Source organism: Taudactylus pleione, unplaced genomic scaffold (assembly GCF_031769625.1).
Source record: "Taudactylus pleione unplaced genomic scaffold, aTauple2 ptg000218l, whole genome shotgun sequence".
In the NCBI taxonomy this organism is placed as follows: domain Eukaryota; kingdom Metazoa; phylum Chordata; class Amphibia; order Anura; family Myobatrachidae; genus Taudactylus; species Taudactylus pleione.
Window position 1 is genome coordinate 13,181,439 of NW_028284620.1, and position 24,082 is coordinate 13,205,520.

General features: G+C 44.6%; 1 protein-coding gene across 2 annotated transcripts in view; it reads left to right on the plus strand.

The window, feature by feature from the left end:
* The window catches only part of PDLIM3 (PDZ and LIM domain 3), a 50,636-nt gene that overhangs the window by 6,883 nt on the left and 19,671 nt on the right, over positions 1 to 24,082 (plus strand). The gene's annotated exons all lie outside the window — the stretch shown is intronic.

Genomic DNA, 24,082 nt, shown 5'->3' on the forward strand with positions numbered 1-24,082 from the left:
GAGGAAGCAGAGAAAAATGTTGGATCCATAACAAAATGATTAGAAGTGTACTACCAAGATAACATCTACAGCTGCCTGAAAGGAAGATTAGCACATAGTTAACTTCTGTATTGAAAGCCAGGATATGTTTCTTATTTTCTGTGTTAGGGCTGTAGAGTGCCTGGATTCACTTAGCCTGCAATACTGTAAAATTTCACTTCAGAATTGTGATGCTTTAAGCCATGTGAAAATACTCTATGCTTTTGTGCATTTTTACATGTCTCAGAAAAGAATGCAGCCATCGGAGAGGAACCATGTATTATTTCAATTTCTAGGTACTTTCATTTTGTGACAACCCTAGAACATTAATGTACTGAAACAGTTATTAAAGTAGCAATCCCGCATAGAAGGCTTGGATCTGATAAGCATATTTTAACACACCCGGGGGCATGGGTAGTTTAAGAGCCCCTTCCTGTATAGCAGCGCAGTAGACACTGGCTTTTTACCAGAGTCTACTGCGCAGGTCTCTGGGAACATGGCAACCGCTCTATGTTCCCGAAGACTTCTCTACCACGTATGCGCAATTCTCTGGGAAAATGGCCACTGCGCCATTTTTCCAGTGATTTCTGAATGCCGCGCCGTCCGACGTGTGACTCCAGAGAGGCAAGTAAAATTATATGGGTGCAGGGTGTGACGTGTGGACCCCACACACCCTGCACACATTATTGATACTCCAATGCCAGACAGGGGGGGACGGAGTGGGTACTAATTACCCAAGCTTGCTGGAGGGGCCCAGTGCCACCCCCCCCCCTCCCTCTTACCTCACAGCAGCCCAGCACCCGCAGCAGTCTCCTATGCCTGTGGGGAGGAGGAATCACACTGATCGCGCCTCCCTCCTGGATTTGCGCCGGGCTGAGGGGTTCACAGCGCCCCCTCCCCAGCGCCCAGCTATGCTACGCAGCGCTGCAAAAATATTTTCTTAATATATATATCCTAAAGGGGGCGTGGCCAAGCCTCCCTCTATTACACCACACCCCCTTCCCCGGGGCCCGTCACGACTGTCTACGCCCCTGATGTCAGGGAGTATATTTACTAATCATTGGTTTTGTAAAAATTGCAAACCAACCAAAACCCGCAAATTTACTAAGGTCAAACCTGAATTCTAAAAAATCAACGATGTCTAGAATACTGTAAAACATTAGATGCACAATTGATAGTTTTATATAGACAACTATAAAATCAACCAGATTTACAAACGGTTGGTTTGTAAAACGACCGAAAACTGACCAAAAACATGCCCAAATATTGGGAGAAGCACTGCACTGATCGCTTTGATCTGTGTGGGCTTCTTAGGGTTAAAATAAAGAGTTGGAAAAAAAAATATTGTGCCTCCCCCTCTAAATCCATAACCAGCCCCATGACCTTTCAGCTGAGAGAGCCGTGCCAACAGCTCTCTCAGCCAATCAGTGCAACCCCATGGTAGTGACTCAGTCATTTCGCTTTAGGCACTGTACAGATAGTGTACAGTGCTGACCGTGCTGGCTTTCAGTCACGGGCAGATAGTTCCTCGAGAGGGTGGACTTCATTTTATGTTTGGGATCCCAACTTTTCGAGGAATTCCATCCCTGGTCTGACCAGTTTGGGCCTGGTTTTACATTATGGCAGGGGGACCCCACGGTCCCTGTCTCCCTGTTATAGTGTAAGCCCCCAGGCTGTTCTAGCCCAGTGCTAATTATAGAAAAATAGGGGGGGGGTCACATGTTGACAGCACCGACGTCAGGTTTTAATTGAAGCTGAAGACCAACGGATGATATACTGGTTTTGTTTAGAAATCGATATGACGTCTATGTCTATCGATCTTGATCGATATTAAGATTATTCATAAATCAACTGTTTGAAACCCCCCCCCCAAAGTTAGACTTCCAGCATGTGGGTCGCTGCAAGTGAATCTGACTCATCCATTCTGCAGCCTGTGTTTATTGTTTGTATCCAATTTTGCATACCGTACTGTACCTTCAATTTTCTGTTTACCACTAGTTCCAGTCTGGTTCAAGCCTCTGGTTCCAGTTCGGTTCAAGTATCACTCCTTGTTTTTCTGCATTGCCTGGACTATGCTTTTGTTTCAATAAACAGTTTATATTTCTCTATGCTCCTGACTCCACAGCTGCCATTACAAGCATCCACTTACATAACACAAAGTGGCAAAATGAAACAAGATAAAAGTTTGGTGTAGATTTCTCCTTTACAGGAGTTTCTGATCCTCCCATATGTCCTATGTCCTATTTCATCTAAAATGCTCCGGAACATCCCACAAAATGTACTTACATGTACTGAATTCATTTATGCTTAAAGAAACACATTTCTAATGAAATAATACAATCTATACTAGTAACTGCAATAGGCAAATGAGTGAGAAGTTACAGTCAGGTGCATAAATTTTGGGACATTGACAAAATTTTCATATTTTGGCCTCTATTCACCACCACAATGGCTTTGACATGAAACAAACAAGATGTGCTTTAACTGCAGACTTCCAGATTTCATTTGAGGGTAATTACATCCAAATCAGGTGAACGGTGTAGGAATTACAACGGTTTCTATATGTGCCTCCCACTTTTTAAGGGGCCAATAGTAATGGGACAAACTAAACAATCCTAAATCTAACTTTCACTTTTAATACTTTGTTGCAAATCCTTTGCAGGCAATTACAGCCTGAAGTCTGGAACGCATAGACATCACCAGACGTTGAGTTTCATCCCTGGTGATGCCCTGCCAGGCCTCTACTACAAATGTCTTCAGTTCCTGCTTGTTCTTGGGGCATTTTCCCTTCAGTTTTTTCTTCATCAAGTGAAATGCATGCTCAATCAGATTCAGGTCAGGGGATTGACTTGGCCATTGCATAACATTCCACTTTTTAGCCTTAAAAAACTCTTTGGTTGCTTTTGCAGTATGCTTTGGGTCATTGTCCATCTGCACTGTGAAGCGCCGTCCAATGAGTTCTGAAGCATTTGACTGAATATGAGCATATAATATTGCCCGAAACACTTCAGAATTCATTCTGCTTTTGTCAACAGTCACATCATCAATAAATACAAGGGAACCAGTTCCATTGGCAGCCATACATGCCCACGCCATTACACTACCACCACCATGCTTCACTGATGAAGTGGTATGTTTTGGATCATGAGCAGTTCCTTTCCTTCTCCATACTCTTCTTTTCCCGTCACTCTGGTACAAGTTGATCTTTGTCTCATCTGTCCATAGGATGTTGTTCCAGAACTGTAATGGCTTTTTTAGATATTTTTTGGCAAACTCTAATTTGGTCTTCCTGTTTTTGTGGCTCACCAATGGTTTACATCTTGTGGTGAACCCTCTATATTCACTCTTGTGAAGTCTTCTCTTGATTGTTGACTTTCACACATATACACCTACCTCCTGGAGAGTGTTCTTGATTTGGCCAACTGTTGTGAAGGGGTTTTTCTTCACCAGGGAAATAATTCTTCTGTCATCCACCACAGTTGTTTTCCGTGGTCTTCCGGTGTTGCTGATCTCTCCGGTGCGTTCTTTCTTTTTAAGAATGTTCCAAACAGTTGATTTGGCCACACCTAATGTTTTTGCTATCTCTCTGATGGGTTTGTTTTGATTTTTCAGCCTAATGATGGCTTGCTTCACTGATAGTGACAGCTCTGATTCCAAATGCAAGTGTCACACCTAGAATCAACTCCAGACCTTTTACCTGCTTAATTGATAATGAAATAACGAGGGAATAGCCCACACCTGTCCATGAAATAGCTTTTGAGTTGATAGTCCCATTACTTTTGGCCCCTTAAAAAGTGGGAGGCACATATAGACACCGTTGTAATTCCTACACCGTTCACCTGATTTGGATGTAATTACCCTCAAATTAAATCTGAAAGTCTGAAGTTAAAGCACATCTTGTTTGTTTCATTTCAATGCCATTGTGATGTGAATAGAGGCCAAAATATGAAAATTCTGTCAATGTCCCAATATTTTTGCACCTGACTGTATATGAATGGTGTTTGCAGAATACTGGGCCTGATTCAGCAAGGAATGCAGCCGCGATTTCGCACGCACCCGGTCGATTGTTTCACACTGCGCATACGTATGCATCGCAGTGCGGCGATTGGGTAGTGATCGCAGGGAGCACACAATCTCAGCACACTTTGATTGACAGGAAGTGACCTTTGCAGGTGGTGACGGGGAGTGGTCAGTGAAAAACAGGCGTGCTTAATTAAGCCCCTGTGACTGAAGAAGCAGCCAGAGCTCTAGATGCATATAGGAAGCGGCCCAAATCCTGAGTGAGGTCAGATCAACCACTATTATGCTAATAGATTCGATGGTTCCCGATGTGACCAATGTTTTCGCTGTCTAGCGAGGTATTGCGGATGTAAGTAAAGGGAAATGGGCTGCATTATGCATACCCTCCAACATTTTCCAGTAAGAACCCGGTACATGGGGGGCGTGGTTGCAGATAAAGGGGCGTGGTCACAGATAAAGGGGCGTGTACATGGGGGCTGCAGGCCCACTGTACACTGGGAGTGTGGGATACCTCTGAGGTCACTTCAACTCCATCTGTACCTGCTAAAAAAATATAAATAAATCAACTAGTATAATCACTTTAGAACAAACATAACTCAGCATGCCCAGTGTGCAAAGTTTATCAGGTACAAATAGCTGTTTATATCTAGTGAATTAAGAAAATAAATTAAATTCTGCTCAGAAATCGAGCTCCATTTACACCTTTCAGTGTGTGGATAACATATCACAAACAGGGCTTGCCCCAGGACAGATCAGCCAAGGCATTCAGGAGAATGAGGTGACGTTATCACAGATCTGCACATATGTACTGAGGGAGCAGTAAGAGGTCATTTGTCCCTTGCACCTGTTAAGTAGCTGACAAGGACTGCACCATAAATCTATAGCTCCCCTCTGATGTCACTTGTATACATTCAGTCTGTGGCTAATATTAGCACATGGAAAACTAATATGAAAACATTTCAGCCTAAATGCTATTTCTGCACCAATTTAAGATAAGGAAAAACAATTACAATGTTTGCACAAAAGACACAACACAAACCTCAGCAGAAACACCAGGCTCAAATTCCAACTAATGTCCACTCACAGAAAGTGGGTCTGACAGGCTATGCTATGTAACTCTGGTGGTAAACAGCCATTGTCATCATTATCTCATTATTGCAGCCGACATAAAAAGTTGTCCTTACATGAAATAGCATTTTGTAATATTGACAAATATAAACTCACACTTATAATGCAGATAGGTATCATATATGGACTGAATCACTTTTATAGTAGGCTACATACATCCACAAATACATGATAATTCAAAGAAAATACTTGTACATTACATCAAGTTAATGGAATCTTAAAGACTCATATTTATATACTGTACATACAGTTTTATAACCCTGCTAACACCACAAATACATCACTTCATATTAATTTGTCATTCTGTCATATGTATCTGGAGGGTCGTCCATCTGATTCAGCTTCCAGCAGTATCTTTTCTGTCACATATTTCTCCTAAATCAGTGGTGTCAAACTCGGGCCCTTCAGCTGCAGTGGAACTACACGTCCCAGCAGGCACTGCCAGAGCTTTGCTATTAGGGCATGCTAAAACTGTGGCAGGGCATGCTGGGATATGTAGTCCCACAGCAGCTGGAGGGCCAGAGTTTGACACCACTGTCCTAGATAAAGGATGCTGCCAGGAGGAGGAGCACTGTGGCTGAGTGTAATGACTAAAGCTGGGTACACACTGTGCGATTTATGGGCCGTTCAATCGAATAGCCTATATAACTCGAGCGCGTCAGCAGGTGTGTACCCCTGATTGGTCTGTGAACAGAGGGCCTGATTCAGACCCGCTCGTGAATGCTATGCGCTCGCAAGCGGGTCGATGGTGGTCTCATACCAAAGGGGGCGTGCTGTCGATGTTGAGTGACAGCACGCCCCCTTTGGTGGGCGGACCAGGGGAGTGGCTGCCCAAACGGAGGCGTTCCCATGTGAACGCCTCCGTTTGGGGACGGCCCCACTGACATCACGAGTGTTGTCAGTGGGAGAGATTCCGGCTCTGTGAGAGCCGAAATCTCTCTGGGGCTTGCGGCAACGAGACCCTACCACAAGGACCACCTAGGAATCAGCGATGTTTCAGTTGTCCATAATGATCCCCATGAGGTGAAACAAGTATTTTAGCTTGGATTTGTGATGATGCCTATTGTACATAATCATAATGATTGCACTCAACTAAAGAGTCATTTATAATAGCTTCCTAATAGTAATAAATTTGTGGTTCAAATAAAATGGTGAAAAAAAAATCTTTAATCTATAATAAATAGTGTATATAATGATATAAGTTCAAAAAAGTTACAATAATGCATTCACAATTCGTACATTTCAAGATCACTTCAGTGAAAGATTCTGCTTCTTCTTTCACTACCACCACCAACGCGTTTCACAGGTATTGGTCCTGTTTCCTCAGGAAAAAACAACCAGAATAAATTTGAGTGTTGCTAGAGTTTGGTAATATAGTCAAAAGTTGACTATTCAGTGGCCAAAAGTGGATACAGCCTTGATAAAGAGTATTTGATACTCGAAACGCGTTGGAGGCTGGGATTTATCTGCTTTCAATAATTGGAAACCTGGAACTGTGTCTGGCTGGCCAAACCAGAAACCTAAAGGGACATGGGTGATTATCCGGAAGTCTCCCGTTTTATGTCTTCTTGAAGCACCGAATCTGGTGCCATACACGGTACGGTTCCAACCTTTTATATGTCTGGATATCATTTGCACCTTGGGTGATCCCAGAAAGTGTTTACATTGTGCATTATTTTATCTCTGTGGAAATCTTTATAAGAAATATTTTGTCTGAACCTTTTTTCAAATAAATTGTGCAATATTACACCATATTGCGGTCTCCTCTTTCCCCCTCCTTTTTTGTCTCCTTTTCATATGCTTTGGAGGAACATGGAACTGGACTCACTACACTAGAAAAAAATCTAAGATTAACAAATCAAAGGAGGTATATATGAGAGACTTTTAATAAGATTTTGGACATTCCTTGTTTTTTCTATTCTGCTATTTTATTTTAATTTTTGTTTTAATTTTATTCATTTTTGACTGCATCAGCGCCTTTGTGTATTACCACTTCATATATTGTATTTTATCATTATCGTTCTCGGTGGGAACATCGGTTTTTATACTTTGGCAGCTAGCTTGCGCCAGTGTGGGCTCTTAAATCTTGTTTTATAGTATCATTGGCCAAAAGTGGTTATAGCCTGACTGTATTTACCAACATTAGCCCGATTGGTTTTTATTAGGTATGTTGGTAAATACAATCAATTTCAATAGCATGCATAGATGCAGAGGATTGCATACTCCAGCCACCCAAAAATGAAAAGCCTGCATGACAGTTAATCTATGCTCTAACAGAAAGCACAGCTAGTTCTTGATGACATATAGGGTATAAGGGTTATTTTATCAACCATGAACCTTTAAAAAAGAGTTTATAAATTAATATAGTGGTTTATGTGAGCCCAAAAAGTGACTAGTGCAAGGAGTGGGATAGCTACAATGCTGGACTTTTGATGAACTGTTGCAGGATTGTAATAATAGCCAAGTAACATGCCTTTATTATAATAATTTAGGCTCACACCTGAAGCATTCTGCAGCATTGAGGTCCATGCATAAAAATCAATTTATCTTCCCTCAAGTCAAATCCCAACAGTTTGGTAGCCTATAAATGACCGCTATCATCTACATTTTGTGAGTAAATTCTATTGATATGAATGCATGCTTCTCTTCCCTGGCTCCTTAAAAGATCCAGTCGCTTCTACATCTGACTGACAGACTCTAAAGTTATCAATATGTCATGCAAGCAATTTTTTAATCATCTGTCATCTCTTTAGTTAGCAGCCACTTTTTTGAAGCTTGTTACATTTATGGAAGGAAGACAAATAGCAGATATTCTGTTGAACCAATCTTGCACCCTATGTATGGAACGGAGTCTTGCCATGGATCTCATTGCTGAAGTCTTAGCCCACCTGCAATTCTTTACTCAAGTTCTGTGGGAGCTTTAATACCTATGTGTGTGATAAGTCTACTAATAAAACAATGAAATAAGTGGTGAACTGTGCTGTGTAGCCATTGACAGGGCAGCTCAGATTACTGTAGCTGTTTATAGGATCTCGGAGAAACACAAAAGTGAAATGCTACAGATGTGTCCTTGCAATCTAGCCTCAATACTCCATGTAACGCGATATGCCTGGCGGGAGTGAGCCGCCAGGTCCCGTGCTGCTAGCGCTGGGCGTCCTTTTCATTGTGCTGATTAATTTGTTATATGACACTGTATATCTTTGTGCGACTGAGACTGTAACCGGAACTTGACGTGGATTAAAAGACTGTGGCCGTTGCATCGTAGAACTTCACATGCTGAATGAGACTCAGTCGCACATAGATATACTAGCTGGGCTTCCCCCAGCCCTCTCACGACACTGAATGGATGCCGCGCGCATGCGCACAGCATCCGTTCAGACTCCGGGGTCCCAGCACCACCGCACAGCTGCGGCGGTTGGGGTCCCCAACCCCCCGATTTGACCACCCGCGGGCCACTTCAGCCCACGGCTGAAATCGGGGTGCTGGGGAAGGGTGCGCCCTCTATGGGTGGCGCCCCTGTTCGACCGCTCAGAGCCGGCCCTGCTTGTTGGCCAGTATGCTAACCCTCCCCCTCTCCCTACCCTAACCCTCCCTCTTTGGTGCCTAACCCTAATCCTCCCCCCCTAGTGCCTGAATCTAACCTCCTCCTTGCACCCTAAACCTAACCCTCCCCCCTTAGTGCCTAACCCTCATCCTCCCCCTAGTGCCTAATCCTAACCCCTAAAACTAACCCTAACCCTCCCCCCAACCCCGTCACTTACCTTCGGCATCCCGGCGGTCTAGAAGCTGGCGCCGGGATTCTGACCGGCATCGGTATTTTGGCGCTGGTAATGTAAGCATTGGCATCTCTACCGCTGGGATGCTGAACGCATACCAAGCCTTCACATCAAGTGGGTAGCAAAGTCTATCGTCTTTATCTGATGAGAACTGCAGTGACTGCATCATAATATTAGTAAGGCAAGATCTGAAGCTTCTTCAAAGATGGAGGCTGGTCAGATATGCCTAGTGTAGTGATTATAATTGCCAGTTTCAATTGCTAGAGATCACTCACCCATAAGTCTGATAGTATAAGGTAAAGCTCAAAGAAAAAAAATAGTAAACTATGTAAAATCATCTACTGTTTATTCCTCTACTTGGAATAAATAACAATGTAACATAACAAATACACAGCTACTTCTATAGTACATCCTACTGAGATAATGGTTACCATTATTTGTGTACGGAGGACAGAGCAACTAAGTTTTTCAAAAGTTAAATCACCTTATGAGAACAATAATTATCTGGAAGAGTTGACACATTTGGAATGTCTGGGCATTAGGGTTTTCAGGGTTAAGCTTTTTTCCCCCATAAGATATAGAGCACCACACTTTATAAACTTAGGGCCTGATTGAGTGATAGTTTACCACTGCTCATGTGCATAAGCCACACTGTACAGGCATAACTATTGAATTGCGATTACGCTCGTACAGAGGATTCACTCGCAAAGTGAGTGTCAGACAGTTAGCATTTGGGGAAGGTAACAGAAGGTGGGTAGAAAAACGCAGGCGTCCATAAGTTAGGTACTGCGTTCTTGCTCATTTACGTCCATCTCTGAATCAGGCTCTAATTTATTTATGACCAGTTATTTATATAGCGCACACATTCTGCAGCCATTCACATCAGTCCCTGCCCCAGTGGAGCTTACAATCTATATTCCCTATCACATGGTCACATACACTTACAAACTAGGAATAATTTTTTGTTGGGAGCCAATTAATCTACCAGTATATTTTTGTACTGTGGGAGGAAACCGAAGCTCCCGGGGGGAAACACGGGTGCTTACGCAGGGAGAATATGCAAACACAGTTAGGGCCGTAGTGGTATTCGAACCCACGACCTCAGTGCTTCGAGGCAGTAATGCTATCCATTACACCGTCTGTTCTACCCTTATTTTTTTACCTGGTACTCAGTTAGAAGTAATATTTTGGCCAAAAAATTTCAACAATAGATATAAGTGGTACGAATCAGTCTCTTGCAATTATTGCACCATGTCAACACAGATAATAAAGAAAACACCAATGAAATATAATTACAGCATACTGTACTGCATCATTCCTTGATTTGACGCACAACTTTATAATTAGGAAAACACTAAATCTTTGCCTATGTACTTAGGGCCTTATTCAGCAGTGCACTGCTGAACGGAGACTCCCGATCATCTGGAATCTGCGCAAGCGCATGACCTGTTCTGCACATGTGCAGATTTACAGTCTGCTGCCGTTTGTGGGCAGCGATGCGTGGGGGGGAGGGAAGAAGCCAGGATCTCCATCGGCTCACAAAGATTTCCTGGCTTCTTCCTCTCAACTGCGGCTGCGTGACTCTATGGGTCACCTTAGCCGGACGACGTTCCGCAGAGTATCCGATGCTGCGTTGGACAGATACATAATGCAGCAGGAGGCGTGATGCCTCCTCCTGTATTACCGTATCAGCACAGACGGAATAGCTAAGCTGCTTGTGAGCAGCTTTGCAATTCCGTCTGAAGCTGAATCAGGCCCTTAGTCACTACTAAAATTACAGTACTTTGATTTTGTTTTTGTAGACCATATTATTTCAGTGATGAAAATGAAAATAACCAAGAGATGCCACTTGCATCACTTTTGAAACTGCTCAGGATCAGTAGGAGAAAGCAATTCCTGCCACACACTCTGAGTCACACTGACCCCAGTCTGTAAGCACTTCTTTCAAAGACACCTGTTATTTATAGCTGTCAACACAGCATGCCAAACTCTACCAGTGTCATTTGATATGAAGACAGACCTTTCGCAAAAGTAGTTGATTATCTTGAACAACTTGGCATTAACTGCTAATTTGAGGTTTTGCCATACTGTTCATGTACAGTAGGAATACCTTTTGGAAACACAGTATACATATATCCCTATTCATTCCCTGCTACCCCTTTATCCCAAACATTTTACTATGCCTCTCCCTACTTTATTATGGTGCCCAGGCCCACCCCTGCACTTGCCCAACTCCTATACTAATGAGTCAAATGAACCAGCACCCAATAATGCTCCCAGTTCACATTAAGCCAGTTTGTACTTCGCACAATCCACTTGTCACATTGTAGTGCCCACAGTTCACAATATGCTACATTTTAGTGCCAATTCACATTATTCCACATTGTAAACAACCCCAGTTCACATTATGCCTCATTATAGTGTCCCCAGTTCACATTATGCCTCATTATAGTGTCCCCAGTTCACATTTTGCCAGAGTGCCCCCAGATCACATTATACGATTGTGGATCGAAAGATCTACAGTAAAAAGGTAGACAATGTCTAGATAGACACCAGATGTTAGACAGGCAATAAGTCGAAAAGGGATAAAAGGTCGACAGTGTCAAAAGGTCGACATGCATATGGTCGACATGAAAATGGTTGACACGTTTTTTTCTTCTAACTCTAATCTTCACCCTAGCCCTCCCCTTGGTGCCTAACCCTCCCTCCTGGTGCCTTACCCTAACCATCGGGGTAGGTGCCTGACCTTAACCATCCCTTCTAGAGCCTAACCCTAACCCTCCGGTAAGTGCCTAACCCTAACCCTCCCTCCTGGTGCCTAACGCTGACCATTGGAGTAAGTGCCTAACACTAACCCTCCGGTAAGTGCCTAACCCTAACAAAAGAAATAAAAAATTAGACCATTTTCATGTCGACCATTTGACACTGTTGACCATTTGTACCTCTCGGCTTTCTTACATGTCAACCTTTAGTGTGTCGATATTGTATCCCTGTCGACCGATTGCCTGTCTAACATCTGGTGTCTATCTAGACATTGTCTACCTTTTTACTGTAGATCTTTAGACTGGATACCCATTATACCACACAGTGCCCCCAGTTTACACTATACTGCACTGTTCCTAGTACACATTGGTGCACACCTGTGTAATGTGCTCCTTGACCTCGACTATTTTCTTCATCCCCTAGTGCACTGTGGGCCTGATTCAGAGCCGGACGCTCTGACAAGAGCGCTCGCTCTGAATCAGGGCCCTCCTACCTAAAATTGGAGCGGCCTCCTGGCCGCTCGCATAGCTGTGGGTGACCACCCACAGCTTATGCGAGCGGCCAAAAAGATGGTCGCGATGGTCAAGACCATCGCGACCATGAGGCTTGCGACGAGACCCTGCGGTAGGGTCTCGGTGCCGCAAGCCCAGGAGTGCTTTTGGCTCTATCAGAGCAAAAAGCACTCCCACTGACATCACTAGTGATGTCAGTGGGGCCGGCCCCAGACGGTAGGCGTTCCCATGGGTACGCCTCCGTCTGGGCAGCAACGCCCCCGGCACGCCCACCAAAGGGGGTGTGCTGTCACTCACCATCAACAGCACGCCCCCTTTAGTGCGAGACCCATAGCGACGGCTTGGCCGTCGCTATTCGGGTCTCGCGCATGCGCACGACGGAGCTCCCTCCGTCGTGCGCATGCGCACTAGGGCACCATCGACCCGCTTGCGATCGCTCAGCGCTCACGAGCGGGTCTGAATCAGGCCCTGTGCACGGAATCTGCTGAACATGATTCGCTGCAAAGCAGCAGGCTGGTAGACAGAGACAATCTACAAACTACTTGCCATGATCTAGTGTATTCAATACACTGTATTGAAAACAGTATAATCATGGCAAGTAGTTTGTACGCTGTCCCTTTCTGCATTCAATACAGTGTCACCTGTTCTTACTGCACCATTCGGCACTGATAATGGTGTAAGCTTGGTGGAGGGAAGGTGGACCATGGAGGCCAACTAAGCCTCCTGACAACATAGCAAAGGCACGCCCTGCAGCCAACATATTTATGCTCCTGCCTCTATATTTTTGGGATCTTACAATAGTAGTTACAAAAGCAGATAGCAGTCCTATTACAGTTGGAACAGAGGTTGATAACTTGTTGCTCACAATCCCATTCAGTCAGACGTCAAATTCCCAACAAGAATTACCTTCCATCTCTGGCAAGCTCCAGCGGGCATGCTGATGCCTGTATGTATTTCCCCAACAACTGGAAGACAAAAAGTTGCACTGGTCTACTTAGTCTGACAACACTAAACTGCCCCATCCATCAAGTGTTATGAAAAATACTCTTCCTACCGACACTAATAAGGATCTCCCCCTCTCTTTTGACTGCTCAGTATTGTCAGATGCTGATGCCAGAGTCAAAAGACTGAGATAATGCTGAACTCGGCACACAACAAGACAAGCAGTGAAGTACATGCCTGTGAATGGTCAATGCGGAATTTACATATAAACAAATCGGTTTCCTTCCAGGCAAGAAGCCATGAAATTAAATTGTCAGTCTTCACATTTCATAAATAGTCCAATTTTCCACCAAACAGACTTGACATCAAATTAATAGCATTCATATTTAATAAATAAGCCTTTTTCTCCAATGAGACTGCTTACATCTGTTCTCTGCATAAGTCAACTATGTGGAAGGATAGGAATGATTGGTGAGAGAATGAAGGAAGGCAACAGGGGAGGACAGGAGATACCATTTACATTTATAAGGGCATGTGATGTAATCAGTATGCCGGGACACATAATGCCGGCAGTCAGAATCCCGGCGCTGGGATAAGAGTCAGGCTGCGGGGAGGGGGATCGGACGGGACGGTTAGGCTGCGTGAGGGGAGGGTTAGAATACTTACCTGCATGTGTCTTTCTTTCCACCATTGGGATTACGCTGCCGATATTCTGACTGCCGGCATTATCAGTGCCGGGATCGCGTACCCAACCCAGGGGCATATGCTGAGTTGGACGTATTTGTCTTTGTTCATCTTAAAATATGGAAGTTGATACTGCTCATACCCACAAAGAAAGGGTGTGACTACACACTGAGGAAGAAGATGGCCGCCACCACTTGCTTTTCTCATTGCTCATGCCTATATGATTTTTTTTAGCATATTTTATCATTACATTTTTGTTACTTTCATTCATACACTAGAAGGAAGATTATACCTGCTGTATTATAGATTTATCTTTGTTACCTAAATAAGACCTAATAGTGAATGTATATTTAGCTATCAGAACAAATATAAGTGTGTCTGATTTATGCTTTACAAAAACTTGCTACTGGTGCACAGCTAGACACATCCTGACATGCTTCCAGCTGAGTATACAGTATGCATACTTGTGCATTATTTTTACATGCGTCGTTATTTTTTTAGCTTTTTATTTCGACTTTATGCATCTAAACCAGAATCAGCCCCGTGAGCATCAAACAGATTGAAGCATTCAGTGTTCAGATTGAATTCGGGGCCTGATTCAGACCTGGTCGCAAGCGCTGAGCGCTCGCAACCGGGTCGATGTTTGCCCACTGGGCATGTGCACGACGGAGCCGACTCCATCGTGCGCATGCGCGAGACCCGGCTAGCGACGGTTGCTCCGTCGCTCCGGGTCTCGCACCAAAGGGGGCGAGCCGACGATGGTGATTGACAGCTCGCGCCGTTTGGTAGGCGTGGCCGGGAGGTGGCTTCACAAACGGAGGCGTTCCCAAGCGGACACCTGCCGTTTGTGGGTGGCCCCACTGACATCACAAGTGATGTCAGTGGGAGAGCTTCCGGCTCTATTAGAGCCAGAAGCTCTCTGGGGCTTGCGGCCACGAGACCCTACCACAAGGGACTCGTCGCAAGCCCGATGGTTGCGATGGTCTTGACCATCACGACCATCATCCTGGCCGCTCGCAATAGCTGTGGGTGGTCACCCACAGCTTTGTGAGCAGCCAGGAGGCTGCACAAAACCCCCCCCAAAAAAAACGCCCAGATTTAGAGCGAGCGCTCTTTCAGAGTGTCCGGCTCTGAATCAGGGCCTCTGTCCCACCATTAGTTCATGTCATAATCTAGAGTGGAGTCAAAACAGAGGACAATTATGCTGCATTATTATTATGGGATGGTTCTTAATTATTGCTGTACTAATACTGTATTACCCCAGTAACTATTCCTCTGCATGGAAACTAAATGTGGAAAAATTCATTAGTTACCCTGTTGGTTTAGACTAGAGTGTGAAGCAAAAGTCATATATACTAACGGGAGAGACACGATCATTCTATTCATAGTGGTGTAAGAGCCATTAGCCTTAATCCTTACTCTTAAAGACGGATCGATTTACTGTGAGCATTTCATATTTGCTTACTGAGAAACTACCTCTCAGAAATCAATTAACACATTAATAAGTATTTTAAGCAAGGAAAGATTTACATGTCAAACTAGCGACCAAGAGTAAACGATAAAAGGAATTCAACATTTTAGAGGCTGTTTGCACACACTCCAGGGACAATATTAACACTTTTTTATTCCCTTAAAATTTAGATTAGTGAAACCTACAATATCTTACTACTTGAAAAGCGACTGTCACACTCCAGACACTTAAAACCTCTTTCTTACCTCTCTGGTGCATGTCCAGGTTATCGCTGAGGTCCGCTCATGCTGCACATTGCTCCCAGGTGGTGCTGAGGTCTACCTGCGCTGCTCCTGCCCCGTCCGCTCAGTGTCCTGTCACTGAGCATGGAGATGCCTCTCTGCAGCATTCTGTCACCTGATGCTATTCCTCCAATCAGAACGCTGCTCCCAGACCAGCTGAAACAGCATCCAATCACTGGGGATCCTTCCCTATAAATGCCATTTCCTGAATGGCCTCTGTTGCCAGTACAACGTTGCTTCTTGCTGAAGTTACAGCTCTGTGCTGAGCTCCCAGGTACTAAGTATCTGAACAGTCCCAGGGCCTGATTCACGGATCGCCATTCTGCTCATACGCATGCAACGCAGTTGCTTATATCAGCGGTCATATGTAAATGTTTGCATTCATATAGCGATCACGCCCACTTCCCCTTACTCACATACGTATACTTGGCCAACATAGCTAAATAATCGGCAACATCAGACCCATACGCACAGTTAAGTCAGGTCAGACCTTACTCAAGGAATTGCTTATTTCAGTGCACGCTATGAGGTCTCAGGCTGCGTATGCTATCACGGTGGATAATTTATGCACGCCCATGCCACGCCTTCCCAACACACTGGCACACCTGCGTTCGCCCCCCTACCCCCTGCATCCTTGCTGAATCAGGCCCCCAGTCCATTATATCCAGTTCAAAGTCTGGTATACAAGTCTCCCAATACCATCTTGCACTCCAGTGGAGTTTTACCACTGAGACTTGTTCTTAACTGCCTCCATCGGTTCCAGCCGATTCCTCTAATCATCGGTCCCATCCGATACCTCCAATCATCGGTCACATTCAGGGCCTCATTCAGATGCAGTCGGAGGATGCAAGTGGTCGCTCAGAAACTGGACGGCCGCTTGCATCCTGACCGCCCGCCTCTGTTGCGGTCGTTAGGCTGTGGGTTAACACCCACAGCTCTAACGACCGCTCCGGTGATGGTCGCGATGGTCAGAGACCATCGCGACCATCGGGGCTTACGACAAGACCCTAGGGTAGGGTCTCCCTTGTCGTAAGCCCCGGAGAGCTTCTGGCTCTGTCTGAGCCGGAAGCTCTCCACTGACATCACTAGTGATGTCAGTGGGGCCTCCCCCAAACGGTAGGCGTTCCCATGGCCTCCGTTTGGGCTGCAACCGCCCCGGCCCGCCTTCCAAATGGGGCGAGCTGTCAATCAACATCGACAGCTCGCCCCCTTTGGATCGAGACCCGCTACGACCAGCGCTGTCGGTCGTAGCGGGTGTCACGCATGCGCACGACGGCGCCGGCGCATGCTCTGTGGGGGCCATCGACCCAGTCCGAGCGCATCGGCGCTAACGACCGGGTCTGAATGACCCCCTCAATACCTTCAAACATCGGTCTCGTTCAATACCTCCAATCATCGATCTCATCCGATACCTCCAATCATCGGTACCATAAATACCTCCAATCTTCGGTCTCATTCAATATCTTCAATCATCGATTCTGTCATCTTCAAACATCGGTCCCATCCGATACATTCATCATCGCTCCCAAACAGTTTCAGGAATGCAATTTCATCGGTCTCAAACCGATTCAGAACTTCAGTACATCGCATCGGTCTCCAACTGACTCAGAACTCCAGTTCATCACTATCGATCTCAAACTGATCCAGCTCTTCAGTTCAGCATTACCGGTCACTCCGGTCCTACTCAACAATCCAGCATCATCAGTCCCAACCCTATTCTCTTCATCTATACAGTATCATCATCTCCAGTTCTCATTCCTACTCACTGTTAAATGAAGACATTGCATTCCTGTCCTCGCCTTCGGGCCCATCATCTTCTACAGTTTCCCTAACTCCACATATCATACATGAAGAATTCTTGGCTCAAGCCTCCAAACTTCATCCACGCCTCCCAAGTCTGCACTACAACCTCCCACGCCTGTTCCGACCAACTCCAACCCTCAGGCTTGACAGAGACTATAGAAAACTATAATTAGAACACATAACTATTTACTAAATATTAGATGCATAATTAAACATACTGAGAATCAGTTAGGCGCAATCCAAGTAGATGGTGCAAACTTGTAATGTTAGGGATGCTCCTGTAGAGATACTACTGTACTACCTATTACATGCTTTTGCACAAAGGGTCTGATTCAGACTAGTACGCTTTTGCACAGCAGTTGAGTCTTTGGATGCAGCATCGGCCATCTGAGTAAGCCAAAGCTTACTCAGAATGGCCACCTCCTGCCCACTAGCAAGGCCAGTAAATCTGCGTCTGAAGATATAAACTGGCATCGGCACTCCCAGAAAACCGGGCTCTGGAAACGCAGGCAGCGCCGTCCTGTCCTTGCCCCCAGACGGCCATGCTATGGCTTGGAGGAACTGCGTGTGATCTCGCAGGACACATTCTGCACATGCACAGCCTCCCTGCCATCGATTATACATCTCTGAATCAGGCCCATAGTACGCACATGCTGTGCAGTATTATTTTTACCTTGCATGTTGAGCTGGGTGATACCCCCTCCAAGCTTACACATTTTAAGTTTGTCCTCCATTCTGAAGCGCTTGCCTCTGTTAAAACCTCTGATTTAAATCAGAGAGTGAAGAAACATGCCGGGCCTCTGCCGATTCCAAAAGCCACAAAATATATTTGCTTTTATATGATACCCATATCATGGACACCCTAGGTTTGGCAAAAACACCTTAAAGGCTATTTGGTGACCTTTTCAATTGACTGCTTTATCTAAAAAAAGACTCTTAAGCTGGGTACACACTGGAGCGATGTTGGGCTGATTTTCCCTTTCGTAACGTCAAATCGCCTATATTGCTCAGTGTGTACCAGCGACTGCGCGCTCCCACGGTCGCTAGGTTTGATGTGCTGCACATCAAACCTACCGATAACGCTAGCAACCTGTAGTAAGTTAATAAAGGACAGAACAGTGATTGTTCCATCATCGTTCCAGTGTGTACGGGCAATCCCCATTCAGGGGCATTTGTTCCTATATTGCTCCAGTGTGTACCCAGCTTTAGATCTACAGTCTACCAGCTGAAATTATCCTGTGGTAAGCCAACTGGTATTTAGCACATTTTGAGCCATTAAAGGCGGTTTTACTTTTTATGTGTTGACAGCACTATCATTTATAATTTGGATGCCATTTTTCAAGTCCATAATTTGGACTTGGATGCCATTTATATAAAGTCTCCTATTTACAGTACATTGCTATCCTGGAAGAGCGACATGTCAGTATTAACAAATCTTTCCCAATATAACAGTATTAAACTGTGCATCGACTGCTACAATTTCTATATATTTATCATGATACTTTCTATCAGTGATCTTCACATGTGACATTTGTTATATTGTTTATTTTTTTAAATAAAATCTAAATGTTGTATACATTTCTATATGCGAAGTATGTGTACAGTATCTAGTACTTTGTGATAGAACCAGCACATCTGTATTACTTGGTTGTTTATGTTGTTTTGAGTTTGTCAGTTCCTCATTTCAGAAGCAGCGACTCTTTGTGACCTCTAACCATATAATATTACCTATTTAGCACCTGCTTCTTTACTTGCCCGTTTAGTGTATTTTTTTTCTGCATTATTTAGCATTAAAATATGGCGTTGATCTTGTGTTTCTGGATATACAGTACATGGAAGCCTGACTGATGACAATCTAGTAAGTCAGGCTTCTAGCATTTATTGAACACCTTAAAATGTAGGGTCTATAAAACCCTTTGGGGATTTTTTTTTTTTTTACATAATCAATGTGAATAAAGGCCAGTCTTACAAAATAATTCTATAAAAACCAAAATGTTGCTTAGTGACAATTTTATCACATGAACAAGTAAAGGTCGCAGTTTAGAACATTGTGCGACTCTGTGTTTCTCCAAAGGGAGGCTTACCACCATGTAACAGCTAGTGGGATAATAGCTTCTATCAGAAGACTGCGTACTTCACAGTCACCTGCAATGTCCAAATAGTTGTAATCCTTATTAGTGTGCACTTAGGGCGTGCTTCAGTAGCGTACACAAGTGCAATTACAGACGCACATCGACCAATTGTTTATTATCACGCATGCGTAAAAGCCGCATTACGAGTACGCAGCGAAAGCACTGCAACTACGGACACACAGAGGAATCCATCGCAAAGTGAGTGACAGGCTTTCAGAGTTTGGGGGTGGTGACAGGGGGGTGGTCAGTAGAATGCAGGTGTCTGTCTGTTTGAACACTATCTCCGGGGTGTGCATAAATTAGCCACTGCGTATGCAGCATGAGAGCTCACTGCGTGCATGTAGACTTGCAGTGTCTGCTACTGGTCAGACCTCTTGTAAATGCTGCGTGACTGGCCGATGTGTGTTTATTGTACCGATGTTTACGCAGAAGCAGTGGCGTAACTAGGGCAGGGCCGCCGGGGCTCGGCCACGGTACAGGTACTGAATCAGGCCCTTACTCCAGCCCTATACTTGCTGCAAGAGATGTGTCTGAAATCAGACGGAACTCTGTGTACGCACAACTCAGCATTGCCACAATCCCGTCTAACGCCATTGTCACTAAACTTAGCCTATGTGCTAACTGGTCACTGTCACCCAGTTGCTTGAGTGCAACTTTGCATCAGCCCCATATACTCAATTTAACACTATTATGAATTTATGTGTGCACCTGTGTGTTAGGGAGCATAGATTGTAACCTCCAATGGGGCAGGGACTGATATGAATGAATACAGGGTCTCATTCAGACCCGCTCGCGAGTGCTGTACACTCGCAAGCGGGTCGATGTTACCCAAATGCGCATGCACACGACGGAGGCGCCTCCGTCGTGCGCACGCGCGAGACTCAGCGAGCGACGGGGAAGCCGTCGCTCGGGGTCTCGCACCAAAGGGGGCGTGCTGTCGATGGTGAGTGACAACACGCCCCCTTTGGTGGGCGTGCCGTGGGCGTGGCTGCCCAGACGGAGGCGTTCCCATGGGAACGCCTACCGTCTGGGTCCGGCCCCACTGACATCACTAGTGATGTCAGTGGGAGTGATTTTGGCTCTGATAGAGCCAAAATCACTCCAGGGCTTGTGGTCAACGAGACCCTACCGCAAGGGTCTCGTCGCAAGCCCGATGATCGCGATGGTCTTGACCATAGCGACCATCATCATGGACGCTCGCATAAGCTGTGGATGGTAACCCACAGCTATGCGAGCGTCCAAGAGACCGCTTCCCCCCCCCCCCAAAAAAAAACGCCCTGATTCAGAGCGGGCGCTCGTTCAGAGCGTCCGGCTCTGAATCAGGCCCACAGTGCATCCGGAGAGTATTCACAATGCTTCACTTTTTCAACATTTTGTTATGTTACAGCCTTATTCCAAAATGGAATAAATTCATTCTTGTCCTCAAAATTCTACACACAATACCCCATACTGACAACGTGTAAAAAGTTTTTATGCGATTTTTGCAAATTTATTTAAAATAAAAACAAACAAAGACATCACATGTACATAAGTATTCACAACCTTTGCTCAAAATTTTGTTGATGCAACTTTGGCAGCAATCACAGCCTCAAGTCTTTTTGAATATGATGCCACAAGCTTGGCACACCTATCTTTGGGCAGTTTAACCCATCCCCCTTCGCAGCACCTCTCAAGCTCCATCAGGTTGGATGGGAAGCATCGGTGCACAGCCATTTTCAGATCTCTCCAGAGATGTTCAATCAGATTCAAGTCTGGGCTCTGGCTGGGCCACTCAAGGACATTCACAGTGATGTCCTCTAGCCACTCCTTTGAAATGAAATCTTGGCTGTGTGCTTAGGGTCGTTGTCCTGCTGAAAGATGAACCGTTGCCCCAATCTGAGGTCTAGAGCGCTCTGGAGCAGGTTTTCATCCAGGATGTCTCTGTACATTGCTGCATTCATCTTTCCCTCTATCCTGACTAGTCTCCCAGTTTCTGTCACTGAAAAACATTCCCACACTATGATGCTGACACCACCATGCTTCATTGTAGGTATGGTATTGGCCTGGTGATGAGCGGTGCCTGGTTTCCTCCAAACATAGCGCCTGGCATTCACGCTAAAGAGTTCAATCTTTGTCTGTCATGGTCTGTCCTTAAGGTGCATTTTGGCAAACTCCAGACGGGCTGCCATGTGCTTTTTACTAAGGAGTGGCTTCCGTCTGGCCACTCTACCATACAGGCTTGATTGGTGGATTGCTGCAGTGATGGTTGTCCTTCTGGAAGGTTCTCGTCTCTCCACAGAGGAAAGCTGTAGCTCTGACAGAGTGACCATCAGGTTCTTGGTCAACAGTTTAGACAGCCAGCCAACTCTAGGAAGAGTCCTGGTAGTTCCGAACTTCTTCCATTTACGGATGATGGAGGCTACTGTGCTCATTGGGACCTTCAAAGCAGCAGATATTTTTCTGTATCATTCCCCAGATTTGTGCCTCGAGACAATCCTGTCTCGAAGGTCTACAGACAATTACTTGGACTTCATGCTTGGTTTGTGCTCTGACATGTACTGTCAAGTGTGGGACCTTATATAGACAGGTGTATGCCTTTCAAAATCATGTCCAATCAACTGAATTTACCACAGGTGGACTCCAATTAAGCTGTAGGAACATCTCAAGGATGATCGGTAGAAAAAACAGGATGCACCTGAGCTCAATTTTGAGCTTCATGGCAAAGGCCGTGAATACTTATGTACATGTGATTTCTTAAGCTGCATACTCACACAACGATTTTGTTACCAACGATTTTCTGAACGATTATCTGTCAGATTATCTGTCAGATTTTTTAAAGTGTAAATGAACGATTTTTTTGAACTACAAACGATTTTTGCATATTAACTTAATGATAATCGTTGAGTTGGCCAGTCTGACTGAACTACAAACTACAAATGTGAACGTGCATGAACGATAATCTTTCATCGTTTTCACTCAGAAAGTGAAAGATTTTTTCAACGATTGAACGATAAACGATATCGTTAACGATAATCGTTCAAATAATCGTTGTGTGTGTATGCACCTTATGTGTTTTTTTTTTTATTAAAATTTGCAAAAATTTAAAAAAAACTTTTTACACGTTGTCAGTATGGGGTATTTTGTGTAGAATTTTGAGGCCAAAAATAAATTTATTCCATTTTGGAATAAGGCTGTAACATAACAAAATGTGAAAAAAGTGAAGCGTTGTGAATACTTTCCGGATGCACTCTATATTCTTTGGACAGTGCTGCATAAATTATTAATAATAATAATAATAATAATAATATGCATAGTGCTTTTCCATTTCCTCATAGTTAAAGATGTGTATGACTGACTGCAATTTACCAGTCCAACTTACTGCATAGAAATGTTACTGAACTCACTTTTGGCTGCTGCACCAGACATGTAATCAGTGATTAGAAGCACCTATCACCTTTCGCTGATTCTTACTTGGAGTTCAATCACAGATAAGACCATACTTATGAATGACAGTTCTCAGCTGGCTCTGGGCAAGTACTGGAACATTTAACTATTTATATAGTCACTACCAGAAGTGGTCTGCTGTCACACACAGTCACTGAAAAAGAAATAACATATACTGTAATCAGAGAAAAAAAATTATTATTAGTCAATTGCCTTTTATTGGTTTCAGGGGCATGAAATTAATTCACTGCTACTCAGTTACTTATAATGAGAGACGGGTTCCACTGTACCTAAGTGTGCAGGATAAATTAGATACAAAGGTATTAATGGTTGCATCCATTCTATAGCTCCTATATTTGACTGGGATGTAGTCATCTGATATCCCGACAAGGGAGTTAAGATAGGCGTCGAAATGCCGACTGCCTATCTTAATCCCGACGCTGGAAAGCAGACGGACCGATGGCCGAACGAGGTAAGTTCCGTCCTCTTAGCCGTGGGGGGGAGGGTTAGGGCAGTTAGCGGGGTTAGCGTTAGGTTTTGGGGGGAGGGTTAGGGTCAGGCACCACTGGGGGGGGGGTTTAGGCACAAAGGGGGAAGGGTTAGGTTTAGGCATGAAGGAGGGGGACTTAGGCTTAGGAATTAACGGGGAGGGTTAGGGTTGGGCTACCAGAAGGGAGGGTTAGGATTGGGGGAGGGGTAAGTATACTTACCCGACCCCTGTCGGGATACCATCCATCGGGATGCCGCTGCCGGTATTCTGACAGGAGGCATCCCGACAGCCGCCATATCATACCGATTCCTTTTGACTGGCTGCACTCTACATAAAGTATTACATCAAACCAAGAGGTCAGGAGAATTAGAGGCCAGTATTGGTAGAGATCAAATACCGGACCACCTCAGCCAGTGCAGTCTCTGTAGTGTTGGGAACGAAAGCATGAATGTCCAATAGTCTGTGTGAGGAAAGGAATGGTTTGAGGGTATAAGAAAGAAATTGCATTCTATTTTTTTTCCATGTATTTGATAATAAATTAGAAATAAATTACAGATTGTAGATTGGTAATAGATGAGGCTATAGACTTCATTTTGGTGGTTACATGATAATAAAGTGATAGATGGAGCTGGTAAGAAA